We start from the raw sequence: 15,509 nt of genomic DNA on the forward strand, positions 1-15,509 counted from the left end.
AGCAAATTAAGTTCTCATAACAACCCTCCTAATACCGCTATTGTCAACATGTTTCGACTGACTTACTGCGCCAAGAAGGTCACCCCGGTCTGCTTCAGGACGTGTGTTGCTACCAGTCCTGCTATTGGTCCAGCCGTGGTTCGGTCAAAGTACCAATTAACTGATCGCACGGGATTCCAATTGAATCGAAATGCGTAGAGGGGATCCCAACAACACGGGAAACATAAACTGGAATTATAATAATCCCATATAAATATGTTGTAAAAAGAGGGATGTACACAATCTAATTCCGACACCCCATGGATTACGATATGAAGAAATTCAAAGATTGGTCCGTTATTCTGGCCTAAGGGGATATTATATTCATCACCCATCAATATCAATCTAAAGCTATTATTATATGCAATGCTATGATCAGACAGAAATCTACACCTCTTCATAGGTCCGGAGTATGTATCCGGTAGTGGTATTGACTTACAGGATATATGCCCCACATGCAAAGTCTGTGAGAGTAGTGTAGTATCACTCCCATTCAAGAACTCACCGAGTTGATTCAAGATGTAAACTCGACATGGCGCCCTGCAGGTAGGTGTCCCAAGAACACAACCTATATGCACAGGAACAAAGTAAAAGAAACACATAGCACCAAAACGGACTCTGTCATATCAAGCTCAATCACAGAATGAAATGAACCACTGCCAAAAGCATCAATGACAATATGTAAGTAAGCCAGGCTCAATGAAGCGCACTCGGGATAGCCCATCGAGTGGAGCCTGCATCAGAAACTGGAATAATTGCCAGCCCCCCTGTAAACTCCTTACTGTTCTGAGGGAGAAACCTCATACGACTGCCTGCTCTCGGATCGCCGCGTAACAGCGGTTTCCGGGAATCCATAGAAGTACCCTCTGTGTTCTGCCTGCAGTTCGGGCACTACGCGCATCACGAGACACGCCGTCCGACGTCATGGCGTTCGATGCGTGAATCACGGTAATCATGGGAAATAGAGTTCCCAGTCGCGGGTGCCAGTTAAACTATCGGACAGGCCGCTTAATATGCCTCCGTTTAATTATTTAGGTTGTAAGGAGAAGAGACATACAACAATATAGAAATACAGGATCAGAGACCCCCAACTGCCTCAAGCAGTGGTACAGATCGTGTCACAATTGATAAAAGAAGAATATATATAAGTATATATATATATATATATATGTAGACTCACAGTCCCCAATGGCTGCCTAAGGTGGTGGTAGGTGCAGCATGATTTTTGTATCACTATAACAGCCAAGTGTATCGCCAAAGGGGAGAGTCCAGAGAAACCCCTGTGAGAGTATACAGTAAAATTCTTAGCAGATATCACAGTGGAAAATGATATATGTAGCTGGTCCCGGTTGCAATGGCGAGGTAATAAGGCACCAGATCACGTGGCCGTCACTACCAAAAGCCCCGACCATCTAATCCCGTGTGGAAGCAACACATTTTTCAAGTTCTTTTAGTGTTGCTATATCAGCCCATTCATAATGAATAAACTAGTGTCTGCCCAATGATTGCCAAGGTATGTCATCATTAAGCCCTGTAATATGACTTCTTAGGCGGTAAACCCATTTCTGTTCACGATGAAGTAAAATGCGTTTTTCAACTGCCATATTTCTGCCCAAGTTCAATTTCTCAATGACAGTCCATCTTAATTCATCAGCAGAGTGTCCCATTTCTACAAAATGTGCTGTAAGCTTGGTATTCGATCTGCAAAATCGTATTGTACTGCGGTGTAAGTGTTCAGTAATCCTTGTGCGCACCCTCCTACTCGTCATTAAGCATGGGCGTAAAATCCGTTACGCGCGCGGATTTTTCGTATTTTCGGAGAATCCGCAATCCGCGAACTCTCGCGGATGTGGCGAGAATACGCAAATCCACGCGAAGCGGATTTTTTGTTTGTGTTCGCACTGCTCGCGGTCAATCTCGCAACAATCTCGCACTCGCGAAAGTACAAAAATTACAAGGGGAGGGGTAAAGGAAGTGGCCCAGTCTCCAACTTCCTGTTCCTGTCCAGCAAGCTCCTCCCATAGGGGTGGGGTGAAGGAAGTGCCCCAGTCTCCAACTTCCTGTTCCTGTCCAGCAAGCTCCTCCATTTCCTGGCCACTTTGATTTCGATCTTGACTGGGAAGGATTACTTTTTGTGGTTGCTGCTGGATATTTGCATTTGAGGCCTTTTGGATTACTTTTGGATTCGAAATTTGATTTCACAAACAAGTAAGTTGATGTTGTTTGTTTGTGGTGATTTTTGTGTGTGTTGCTTTTTTTTCGACTTTTTGGGGGGGGAAATCTGCAAGTTCGCGAGCTGAGGATGTTTTTGCTTGTGTTCGCACTGCTCGTGTCCCGCGCAGCAACAATCTCGCACTCGCGAAATTGTAAAAATTACAATTCTGCACATGAATTGAAAACCACCAGGCTTAGTAGTTATGGGTGCATGCATGATACAACTGTTTTCTTGAATTTTTTTTTTAACATGATTCTGGCCAGGGCATGGATGGCATTGGATTGTGGTGATCTTTGTGTGTTTTACGACTTTTTGGGGTGGTGTTGGGGGCTTGCTATGTGGGTGGGGGCCATTTTATTGCCTGGTCCCGTGTGGGTGGGGGTCTAGGGGCCATTTTTAAGCCAGTTTGTGTGCTTTGTGCCATAGGCCTGCACCCAGTGTGCTCTGATGTCATCCATTATGCCCAGGGGGACCAGAATCGGTCTGTTCGCGGATTTTGCTGGTTTTTCGCCACGTTCGCGCCGTGAGGCAACAATCTCGCACTCGCGAAATTGTAAAAATTGCAATTTTGCACCGGAAAACCACCAGCAGGCAGCATAAGCCTTCTGAAACTTGATGGATGGCATTGGATTGTGGTGATTTGATTAGTGTTGTGTTTTTTCACTTTTTGGAGTAGGGGTTGGGGGCTGGCTATGTTGGTGGTGGCCATTTTGAGGCATGGTCCTGGCCATGTGGATGGGGGGGTCAAGCGGCCATTTTGAAGGCAGGCAGTGAGCTTTGAGACATAGGCCTGCACCCATTGTGCCTTGCTTTCACCCATTGTGCCCAGGCGGAGTCAGGGGTACATGAAAGTACAACCCTCTCTGTGTGTGCTCTCTTGGATCAATGTTAAATTCCTGTTTCCCAAAAATTTAGCAAATCCTAATTTTGACATTTCCATATTGTGTGGTGTGCACTGTGCACGTGTGTATTCATAAATGCCTACTTGCTAACTGTTTATTGAAGCGCTACATAAGCAACATATATTTACTGATGTTCCTCTGTCGTCGTTTGCTTTTAGGTGCACAAAACTCCGCATCATCGTTGAGCATTCAGTGCCAGGAAGAAGTCCTGCTGCGGCCTGTTGTTCCGACATCTGAAGAAGATGGCTCCAAAAAGAGGTGCCCGTAGGTCCTCTTGCAAGAAAGATGTCTCTACTAAGGAGAAGAAGCAAGTGGCACCACTTACCAAGGAGACTGGTGGCTCAACCAATACATTTTTTGGGGAAAAACAACAAAAAAAACAAAGGCCCACCATGAGTGCTGCACAGGTAGCCTGTTTAGTTGTTGAATCACCAACGACCAGTGATGTTCGTTCATCGCAAGAAAGTAGCAGCACACCATCAACACAGGTTGTAACTCATCTCACAAGTACTATTCAACAACCAAAGCCGCAACAACAACTGCATGGGCTACTAGTACAAGCAGAAGTACATGCGCAAGGAGCTGTCCGAAAAGGAGCTGTCCGAGAAGGAGCTGTCCGAGAAGGAGCTGTCCGAGAAGGAGCTGTCCGAGAAGGAGCTGGCTGTGAAGGAGCTGGCTGTGAAGGAGCTGGCCGAGAAGGAGCTGGCCGAGAAGGAGCTGGCCGAGAAGGAGAAGGCCGAGAAGGAGAAGGCCGAGAAGGAGAAGGCCGAGAAGAAGAAGGCCGAGAAGGAGAAGGCCGAGAAGGAGAAGGAGAAGGCCGAGAAGGAGAAGGCCGAGAAGGAGAAGGCCGAGAAGGAGAAGGCCGAGAAGGAGAAGACCGAGAAGGAGAGGTCCATGGAGACTTGCAAGTAGAGGTCAGTGAAGATGCCCATTTAGCGGCGCATGGAGCGGTGCAAGTGCCCACAATGGTTGTTCTTCCAGAAGTAGGGGCACAGGAGGAAATTGACTTTGGAGCCGGGGTATCATGTCAGGAAGACGAAGCCACTCCTCCTGATGATTCATTTTCTCCCAGCACCCCAGCAAGGAAAAGATCAAGGAGGGTGTGTAGAAGTTCCTCTTCAAGCCCCGCTCCATCAGATGATGATCTGGATCTAGATTGGCAACCATCTCCGACATCTGAGAGGGAGGCACACCATGAGCTGCGAAAGGTATCAAATGTTAAAAGGAAGGGCCCCGGAAAGCTCATACTTATGGATCCGAACGTCGGACTTGATGAAGTGGTTCATTCTGATGTTGATGAACAGGATGACAGCAATGACCTAGTCATCACACACGTCATTCCAGCCACACCGGCCATGCAGCAGACAGACATTTATACCCTATCCCGACGTCATGCTGAGCGTGACCCTGGCGACGTGGCACTGGTAGCACCACCAACGCAGTCAAGTAGTACAACAAGTTCAACAAAACCTACAGCTCCCATATTTTCTCCCCAGAGGGGGACTCCATCCAGCTCGACTCCCTCAAGTAAGGTTGCTGCAATAATTGCACAACCCAGTAGATGTCTGCAAGGCTCATCCACCACTGCTTCATCTGGCATTGGCAGCAGTATCACCACGTGCGGCAAAACCAGAAGTTTCCAGTCCCCAGTTTGGAACTTTTTTAGTGTCCATGAAAAGTATGATAACATAGCCGTTTGTTGCATTTGTAAGACTAGCGTTAGCCGTGGTAAGACTGGTACCAACTATGGAACCGGAGGCCAGATAGGTCATCTTGAAAGAAAGCACGCTGTCGAATGGTTTCCGCACCTAGCAAACGTCAAGGGAAAGCGATCCCAAAGGGCAAGTGGCCAAAATATACCCATACTAGGTGTTTCATCTGAAGATGACGGGGAGGTAGAAGAAGCGTCAGACATGTGTCCGGTTGCACCCAGTACCCCTGGCAGCACCACACCCTCCGGAACACATAGGAGGCACACTGAGAGTCTGGGAGACACACCAATGCGGAAAATGTCAACACTGATCAGAAGTGGGTCGAAGAAGACATCAGCATCATCCCGTAAATTTGTCCAGTGCACCATTTCAGCCATGTTCTCCTCAGATGTGCAATTTCAACGCAACCACCCAACTGTACGCCTGTATAACACTAAGCTGGCTAAAATGCTAGCGGTGGACCTTCTCCCTTTTTCGTTTGTCGAAGGTGTGGGTTTCCTTGAACTCGTGGCAACACTGGCCCCTAAATGGAAGGTTCCTAGCCGGTTCTATTTTGCCAGGGTTGCTGTTCCAGCACTACATAAAGAGGTGCTTGAGTTGGTGGGGGCAGCTTTGCAGAAGAGTGCTGTTCACACTATACACCTGACAACAGACATGTGGACCAGTTGCCAAGCCCTTGATTACATGTGCATCACTGCACACTGGGTCTCTTTTTCAGGAGTCATAAAACAGATAAATGCAGGTGGTGACTTGGTCGAGATTTTTAAGGGTGCTCGTAAACATGCAACATTAGCCATGTTTGGCATGGAGAAAAGTCATACTGCAGTCAACATTTTGGCTGACTTTAACAAAAAGGTCTCGCAATGGCTGCCCCCAAGAAAATGCAAGGTTGGTTATGTTTCTACAGATAATGGCAGCAATGTAGTTAAGGCCATGGAGGATGGTTTCTATTTCAGAGTGCCGTGTTTGGCGCACTATATCAACCTTGTTGTGCAAAATTTTTTGAAAAAAGAACTTGCAGTCGACAAAACACTGACCATCTGCAGAAGAATATGCACACATTTCAACCATTCTTTTAAGGCCCGGAAGGAGCTGAGGTGCAAGCAAAATGAACGTAGAATGCCAGTGAAAGCACTTATCCAGGAGGTGGCAACACGTTGGAACTCAACCTTCTACATGCTTGAGCGTCTGCATGAGCTGTTTCCAGTAGTCAATGAGTATTTCTACAACCTGGGTGGTGATACAACAGAAATGATGCTAGCGGTGGAGCAATGGCAGCTAGTTAAAAGCCTGACAGACATACTTCGTCCTTTTGAGGTCTTCACGCGTGACATCAGCAGGGAGGACTGTTCTTTGAGCAAAGCTATCCCATTGTTGCTGAAGCTCGAGCACCAAGTCAAGGTGGTGTCTTCACAATTAAAGGACGTTGGAAAGAATGAAGCACATGAGTTGGCGCAGAGATTATTACAACGCCTAGTTAGCAATGAACGGCTTGTAAAAATCAAGAAACAACAGCACTACATTTGTGCTACTATTCTGGATCCACGTTACAAAAAGCCATTGTTTGGCAAAGTAATAATTCCTTTTGAAACATCGGATGTTACAGAGTACAAAGGTTGGCTAGCTCAGTCAGCCATTCGTTTTGAAAGAGAGCGGAAGGAAACTGTAGGAGAAGACAGTACTACTAGTGAATCAGCAGGCCATCAGGCGTCCCAAAAAAGCACTTCTGCATCTGTGCCTGTGGCAGAAGTGAGTGTCTTTTCCTCTGAGCCGTTAACCACACCAGCAACCGTATCATCTGAACCAGGCCCAGGCGATATGTCTGAAGCGGGTTGGCTAACTCAGCTAGGGTTTCCTTGTCCTAGAAAGGACACAGAAGTGCAAAATACAGGAATCCGGGAGGACATTCTTTCAATGGTGCAGGCCTATCTGGATGACTCAACAGAGGTCAATATTACTGAGGACCCATTGGCGTATTGGCATGGGAAAAGAAAAATATGGCGAGAGCTCACCAACCTGGCTATCAATTACTTGTCTTGCCCACTCGCAAGCGTGTCTTCAGAACGTGTTTTTAGTTCTGCTGGTGGCATTGTGACTTCCAAAAGGTCCCGCCTCTTGCCCGCAAATGTGGAGCGGCTCACCTTGATAAAGATGAACCAGCACTTCATACCACCAGATTACAGAGTACGAGAATCCACGCAGGAAGAAGAGGACACCGACCTACCTGAGGAAAGTTCTCCTCAGTTACTAGAAGTAACCCCGACTGATGATTTAGCAGAGTATGAGGACGAGTTCTGCTTCCCTGACAGCGAGTTCTGAAAATTAGTCAATCATTCATTAATTGTAAATTTAGTCCTCCTTATTCACTTATATTCCTGTGTGTCTGTCTTTCTTTAGCAAGTGCTTCATCACATTCCCAACAAAACTGTAATCAACCAATAAAACAACAAGCCCATCAACAGAACTGTCTTGATTTTGATGCCGCAGCATTCCTCAGGTTCACAACAGTTAGTTGACAAGAACTCAGTCCTGGTGGTCTATCCTGAGTCCTCCTCCTCCAGACTCACCCTATCCATTACCCATAATGCTGATGCCTGGATTCTGCACAATGAAGAAACTTACGTTGACGAGTCCCCTAACGCCTTAGGACACTGTGAATTCCAGGTGGAGCCAGCCCTCAAACACAAATTACAGGTAAGATAAGCGTTTGGATGGGAGGTAGTATAATGGAGTGTTCGGAGAGGCGAGAGAGTGACAGTGGTACTGGTAGTAAAGTCCTAGGGCTCTTGAATTAACAAACTCTGTGACAGGCATTTACTTTGGAAAACATTTGACCTATTGCACGTGAACGTTTAGGCGTTATTATTGCTCGCTTGCCTGTCTTAGGGGTGCTGTCTGTGGGGCTTCTAGGTTTTTGTGGTGTGTGAGCACCGCTGCCACATTTCTAATGTTGATTGCTTTTGTTTTGCAGAAAATCCACGCCGGGAAACTCCAGTTGTGGCCCTGCTGCAGAACGCTTTAGGACTCTGTGAATTCCAGGTGGAGCCAGCCCTCAAACACAAATTACAGGTAAGATAAGCGTTTGGATGGGAGGTAGTATAATGGAGTGTTCGGAGAGGCGAGAGAGTGACAGTGGTACTGGTAGTAAAGTCCTAGGGCTCTTGAATTAACAAACTCTGTGACAGGCATTTACTTTGGAAAACATTTGGCCTATTGCACGTGAACGTTTAGGCGTTATTATTGCTCGCTTGCCTGTCTTAGGGGTGCTGTCTGTGGGGCTTCTAGGTTTTTGTGGTGTGTGAGCACCGCTGCCACATTTCTAATGTTGATTGCTTTTGTTTTGCAGAAAATCCACGCCGGGAAACTCCAGTTGTGGCCCTGCTGCAGAACGCTTTAGGACTCTGTGAATTCCAGGTGGAGCCAGCCCTCAAACACAAATTACAGGTAAGATAAGCGTTTGGATGGGAGGTAGTATAATGGAGTGTTCGGAGAGGCGAGAGAGTGACAGTGGTACTGGTAGTAAAGTCCTAGGGCTCTTGAATTAACAAACTCTGTGACAGGCATTTACTTTGGAAAACATTTGGCCTATTGCACGTGAACGTTTAGGCGTTATTATTGCTCGCTTGCCTGTCTTAGGGGTGCTGTCTGTGGAGCTTCTAGGTTTTTGTGGTGTGTGAGCAACGCTGCCACATTTCTAATGTTGATTGCTTTTGTTTTGCAGAAAATCCACGCCGGGAAACTCCAGTTGTGGCCCTGCTGCAGAACGCTTTAGGACTCTGTGAATTCCAGGTGGAGCCAGCCCTCAAACACAAATTACAGGTAAGATAAGCGTTTGGATGGGAGGTAGTATAATGGAGTGTTCGGAGAGGCGAGAGAGTGACAGTGGTACTGGTAGTAAAGTCCTAGGGCTCTTGAATTAACAAACTCTGTGACAGGCATTTACTTTGGAAAACATTTGGCCTATTGCACGTGAACGTTTAGGCGTTATTATTGCTCGCTTGCCTGTCTTAGGGGTGCTGTCTGTGGGGCTTCTAGGTTTTTGTGGTGTGTGAGCACCGCTGCCACATTTCTAATGTTGATTGCTTTTGTTTTGCAGAAAATCCACGCCGGGAAACTCCAGTTGTGGCCCTGCTGCAGAACGCTTTAGGACTCTGTGAATTCCAGGTGGAGCCAGCCCTCAAACACAAATTACAGGTAAGATAAGCGTTTGGATGGGAGGTAGTATAATGGAGTGTTCGGAGAGGCGAGAGAGTGACAGTGGTACTGGTAGTAAAGTCCTAGGGCTCTTGAATTAACAAACTCTGTGACAGGCATTTACTTTGGAAAACATTTGGCCTATTGCATGTGAACCAACACGATGACAGTGTTCAGTTAAATGAACTTACTGCAAAACCACCACCCACCAAGCTCAAAAGTAGTAAAAAAACAGGTATGCTCAGATAAAGTTTGAAAAAGTATATTTATATCCCTAACAAAATAACCTCCCGCAAGACCCTCCCTAACCCCAACAAATAAATAGTCCTTCAAAAGTCCCCAAAAAACCCAACTCCCAATTCCCACCCCCCAAAAGTCTCTAAAAAAGGGGCAAGGGACACTCTAGGGATGCAAGCTGTTAAGTTTGGCCTCGAGGGCATCATGCCTTAGGGCCAGGGCATCATACTTCTCCTGGAGGGTGGCGTGATCTAGGCGGAGGCCCTCCACCACATTCTGATATTCGTTCCATTTCTGGACCTCCGCCTCTAGGTCGGACACTCTGTGGAGTGCACGGCGCAAGCGAGCCTTAACAGTACTGCGAGGTGCAGCTTTTGCTGCTCGGCGGTGGCGTCTTCCAGCACGGCTCCGGTTCGCTGGAGCACTGCGCTTACCGGCAGAACGTGGGGTCACGGAGGAGGATGCAGATGTTGATGCACTGGACTGTGTGTCGTCCCCCTCCAATTCCACCAGCCGCCGATATTGGGCAACAGTGGCTTCCAGCCTCCGTTGCCGGGCCAGTACAGCCAGCATACTCCTCGTCGGTTTTGAGGTTTTAGTATTGCCAACTATATGAAGAAAGAAAGACATAATATGTAACCAATGCTCTTTAAGAATATGATTAACACAAAATAATTCAGCAGGAAGTTGTGTCACAGTACAACTAGCAACTAGCCAGCGCAGTACAAAACTATTCAGGCCAGTATCATGGGCGTCCGCAGGGAGGGGCAAGGGGGGCGCTTGAATCACCATTTCCCTTCCCACAACTCACTTGTATCCTTGGTTTGATGCTCTTTCATATGAAAGAGATCTGGCAGAAGCCCAGGCGATATGTCTGTTTCCCTCTCTCTCTCTCTCTCTGTCTCCCTCTTTATGTCTCCCTGTGTCTCCCTCTACCTCGCTGTCTCTCTCTCTCTGTCTCCCTCCCTCACCCTCCCTCTGGCTCCCTCCCTCTCTCTCTCTCCTTCTGTCTTCCTCTCTCTCTGTCTATGCCTCTATCTGTCTGTCGGTCCCAGCCTGCTGTAATTACCATATTGTAATTTGTCACTGGGCCACCACTGGATACACATCATATCCTATCTAAGAGTCAGATAGTACCATGATCCAGCTTACCTGTACTCGCCACCGCCACTGTCTCCTTCCTCACAGTCTGTACTTCTTCTTGGTCCGACTCCTCTAGCGCCGCCTCCTCCCCAGATTGATCCTCGGACTCCGAGTCAAGGATCACCACCACATCCGAGCTGGCCCCGCCACCAGATGTTCCACCTAGAAAGTTGATTTAAGAATGTTAGATTACACCACTCCACTAGTATTTGGTCTATGAATGAAAAAATGTGAAAACAACAGAAAAATTAATTGACTGTCTACTCTAGTCTAAAGTAAAAATGTCCCTCCTTCCAGGGAAAGCTGTTGTCTTGCTTCATTTTGTTGTCACAATTGTTGAATGCTTGCTTAATTTTAACACACTCCATTTTTCTCTGAACAGACAGAAACTGGACTTCTAAGGACAAGAGCAACATCAACTTCAAACCAGGTGAAAGCTCGGCTCGACCACAAGAAATGTTTTCCATTACTCATCAACTCAGCACCAAGCACTTTTCCATTTCCAACTAACTTTATTTTAATATATGTGTTTACTTAAACTTTTAATAAAGCTTTTAAACTTGAATAGACTCTGTGGTTTTTAGTCCTCCAGACTAGAGTGACTGAGCGAAAAGTTTTGCAATTTTTGCAAGGAGGAGTCCGTGCCGCTGACACTACCAGGTTTATTTATACAGTGTGCCAAACACGCCACTCTGAAATATTATTACTCTGGTCTTTGGTGTCCATAGTTCGGTTTGTGGAGAATTGTCCCTGCAACAGTAGGATTATTGATTTTGCTCCTATCTAAACACTATTTCGAAACAATTAAATTAGGAACGCTTGGACAACAATAGGTCCTCTATATTTAAATGAAAACCTACTGGGGCCAGCAAAGGAGCACTCGCCGCCCTGGCCTGCATCCTCCTCCTTTGGAGCCACTGCATCCGATTTTTCGGTCCGCTTGCCCCTGGGCGGACCTGACGTACAACATGAAAGAAAGAACAGAAAACATTGATGATTGCTGCTTGTCGATGTCCTTGTCAACCAAATCAAACATTTAGAAAGAACAAGAACCAACTATTTCAGTCAAAAAGAGGGCTACAAAGGAAGGACTGCACCTGAGCCTCTACTCTAGGGGCAGATTTACAAGCCCCTTGCAGCTCTTTTGCTCCGTTCTTGCGTCACTTTTGTGACGCAGCGCCACAACAAGAGAGGCGCCATGGTGTGGCGTATATTAACAACGTGACGCATATGGGAGATGCATCCCATTCTAAAGCCCTGCGCCATTAGGGAGCGTTCCAGCGCAAGGGAGGGCGTTCCTGCGCAGGAACGCATGCTAAAAGTGGCTATGGGGAATAGATAAAATTTCAATCAGTCATTTAGGACAATGATGCGTCACTGAAACCCTGCGCCTGCATGAAGCAGACTTACGGCTTGACGCAGCATTGCTGGAGCTGCGTCATCATTGCAACGCAACTCCATCAATGAGCCGCCTTTACGGCACCGATGCGTAACGCTTCGGTGACGTTTTGGGACCATGGTGTGCAGCATTGTAAATACGGCGCACCATGGGTGGTGCTGGCGTGCCGCACACTTTGCAGGGATGCGCAGGTAATTGCTAATCTGACACTTAGGGGCATACTTACGAGTTCTGAGCTGGACACCTCCAGATGTGCACCAGAACAAATGCGTAACGCAAAACTAACCTTGCGTCACGGCAGATGCGCCGCTATTACAATGCGGCAAACCCTGGCGCAAGGGTAGGCAGATGCGTGACGCATCTCGTGACGAAAGAGGGGCGCATCTCTAGAGTCGCGTCGCGGGCGCGTTGCAACTATAGCAATGCTCAGGGCTGCCCAATACTCAACATACCGCATCAGTCATTACGCCTGCTTCAAGCAAGCAGGCATAAAGAATTGACATAGCAGCGTCGCGGAAGTGCCTGCGTTAAATCTTGTAGATTTCACGCAGGCACTTTTGCGAGGCGCACAGCTGCCTGACCGCCACCCCCCCCCCTTGCGTGGGAACGCACCCATTGTGGCGCAGGCCCAGGCCTTCACGTGGCGCATCTCCTTAGATGGATCACGTTGTACATGACTCACAGGGATGCGCCACGTTTACGTCGCTGTGCGTCAGGTAAGGCAGCGTAAACGTGGAACAAGGGGCTTGTAAATCTGCCCCTTTGTGTCTAGCATTACGCAGTTCTGTAAAATACACTCATACATTACTCAGCCCAATTAAATGAACACAAAATAGAAAACAAATAAGCAGTGGCACCGCCACAGAGAAGGAGAACAGTGCACCTGAAATGCACAGAAGATTTTGAAATATTAATTTACCTCTCTTATCAATGTAATCAGCAGCATTATTGCTCTTTGTAAAAAAATTAAAGCAAACATTTGCAATATAACACAGTCACACAGAGCAGGAGAAAAAACAGAGTAGTGAGTGATGAAAAAATTGCTACTACTACTCACCAAGCCCGGGGACCTCCACTCCCAGCACGTCTAGTAGGTCACGCTCTCGGTCCAGGATATCGGTCCAGCGGTGGGTGACTTGATTGTAGGTGCGCTGGACCCCCGTGATCTTAAAAAGGGCCCGGCACACCTGCCCCCACCGCTTCCGTCGCTCCTGGCTGTTGGTGTAACCAGCAGCGATCCTGCCGCCTGCCGCGATGGTCCTGGGGAGACGGCGCTGCACATAAAAAACAAGTGCGCCCACCTCCTCAGGGCTGAAGATCTCCCGGGGCACCACCATTTCCGCCCTCAAGCGGCCACACGGGAGCCGGGCACGGGCTGCGGCGGCCGTCTTGGGCAGCTTGACTGCTGTCTTCACCATGTTCTGGCAGGTAAGGAGATAAAATGAAAAAGAATAAGAGTAGAAAGGAAGGAAATAAAAGTTTAAAAAAGTAGTTGAAAAGTAAACAAAAGTAGACTAAAACACAAAAATATAGACCTAGAAAACAAGAGGGATAGAAAAAAAGTTTAATAGATCAAAAAAAAAATAAAACAAGCAAAGGATGGCAGAGATATACAGAGGATAGAAACACCATGCCCAGACACATAGGAATGAATGAAAAACAAGATGGCCGCCCGAACACGTGCGTGTAAGTAAGTTCGCACGCGATTTATCTCGCGAACTCGTGCGAACTTGTATTCGCAAGGCGCTCATCGCGCGAGATTACACATAGCGGGCGGAAACGGAAATACGTCACGCAAACAAAATGGCGGCGCCCATACTCAACCTTGGGGTAACTCACACGAGTTCGCGGCTTCCACGGTCGATTTCGCACGACGCCGCGCCTCGCGAATAGGGCGAAATTACCGAAAAACGAGTTTTGCAAAAGCAAAACCAACGAGCAGGTGCAAAAGTTCGAGCTCATCATTTGTAACCATTTCCCTGTAGTGCTTCCTGAAGGGGCCCTCCAGAATCCGGTTGCCTACTTGCAACTATTGTGTGACCCTGCTCTGACAGTCACAGAATAGTTACAAGTATGCCATTGCATCCTGTTAAAAAAAATTTACATTGCAACAAAAAGGAAAGGGAGCAGACAAGCAGGTGCCAGCCTTCATTAATGTCAGTTGGGGCAGGGCAGGTGTTGTTGTTTGCAAAACTTAAAGCACTTAGCAGGTGTGCTTTGCTTTGCCTCAATAATGTACACTCACTGGTCAATCAGAGGGTGCTGTGATGACACCGAGGGTGGCATGGGTGTGCCAGCCAGAGGGTGGCATGGGTGAACCAGAGTGCCAGTGTTGACAGGATGGCAGTGCTTTGCTTTGCCCCAATAATGTACACTGGTTAACCAGAGGGTGCTGTGATGACACAGAGGGTAACATGGGTGAGCCAGAGGGTGGCATGGGTGACCAAAGAGAGTGCCAGTGGTAACAGAGGGTGGCAGTGATGAAGAAAGCCTTGCAAACAGGCTGGGCACGTAGAAACAACAAGTTTGCAAAACTGGCGACCCGACAAGTAAGTTCGCAATTTGCGAAATTGTACAAAACCCTCGCGAACTTGCAGAAACCCGTGCGAACACACCCCCCCCCCCAAATACGCAAATCCGCGAGAATTCGCGGAATTTGCGGATTTTCGCAATCCGCAAATACGCAAATCCGCAAATTCGCGGATTGCGAATCCGCAAAATACGCCCATGCTTACTCGTCATCCCCACATAAAATTTGTTACAAGGGCATGTAATAAGTTAGATCACCCCCTGGGAATTACAGTTGGTGTGAGATCTCTGTTCCCAGGGAGTGTGGAGGCCCAAGTCAATTTGTTTGGTGTTGGACGTCAAGGTGCATACACTGCAGGAACCACACCTGGGGGCCGATTCCGATCCGGTAAAAAGCGCTCCGAATTGCCGTTCGGAGCGTTTTTCCCCATACGAATCGTACCCGTATGCGTCCCCGTACGAATCAGCAAGTACGATCCCAACCAAAAGCGTCACTCCGTACGCCTCGTAAAAAACTCCGTACAAATTAAAGTCGGCTGACGCTCCACGCTACGTCCGAACGTAAATAGACCGCGTCTTCCGAACCAGGAAGTACGATCTGTGTTGAACACACTCCGTACGGCTCTTTTTCTACGAGAGCTGAAAACTACCGTAAAACCAGACTCCGGCACGAACCGCACCATGGTACACGACAAGCAGGACATGAACGCCATCGTCCGTGTCATTTCAATCCTCGTACATAGAAACCGACGACGGCGCAGACGGTGAGTACAACGAAGTCCAACATACCTGTACGTGGTGCCACACGCGCACATCTCCATTGCAGGACTGTAATGTCTGGGTACGTTGCACCACACACTCCCGCACATCACCAGTGTAATACGGAGACGTGCCGCACCTACGTCATCGACCTCGGGGTACGGTACGTCACCGCACATCACCAGTGCAATACGGAGATGTGCCGCACCTACGTCATCGACCTCGGGGTACGGTACGCCACCGCACATCAACAGTGTAATACTGAGACGTGCCGCACCTACGTCATCGACCTCGGGGTACGGTACGTCACCGCACATCACCAGTGTATTACGGAGACGTGCCGCACCTACGTCATCGACCTCGGGGTACGGTACGTCACC

The 15,509-nt window shown here is 47.9% G+C and overlaps 1 long non-coding RNA gene across 1 annotated transcript; it reads left to right on the plus strand.

Annotated features, from left to right (window-relative positions):
• The first annotated feature begins 8,588 nt into the window (after positions 1-8,588).
• Positions 8,589-11,001, plus strand: LOC144824921 (uncharacterized). Its single transcript, XR_013609179.1, has 3 exons — positions 8,589-8,687; positions 8,965-9,062; positions 10,825-11,001. It is a non-coding gene; the product is annotated as an uncharacterized LOC144824921 (long non-coding RNA).
• The last annotated feature ends 4,508 nt before the right edge of the window (positions 11,002-15,509 follow it).

This window comes from Lissotriton helveticus, chromosome 3_1, assembly GCF_964261635.1.
Source record: "Lissotriton helveticus chromosome 3_1, aLisHel1.1, whole genome shotgun sequence".
NCBI lineage: Eukaryota > Metazoa > Chordata > Amphibia > Caudata > Salamandridae > Lissotriton > Lissotriton helveticus.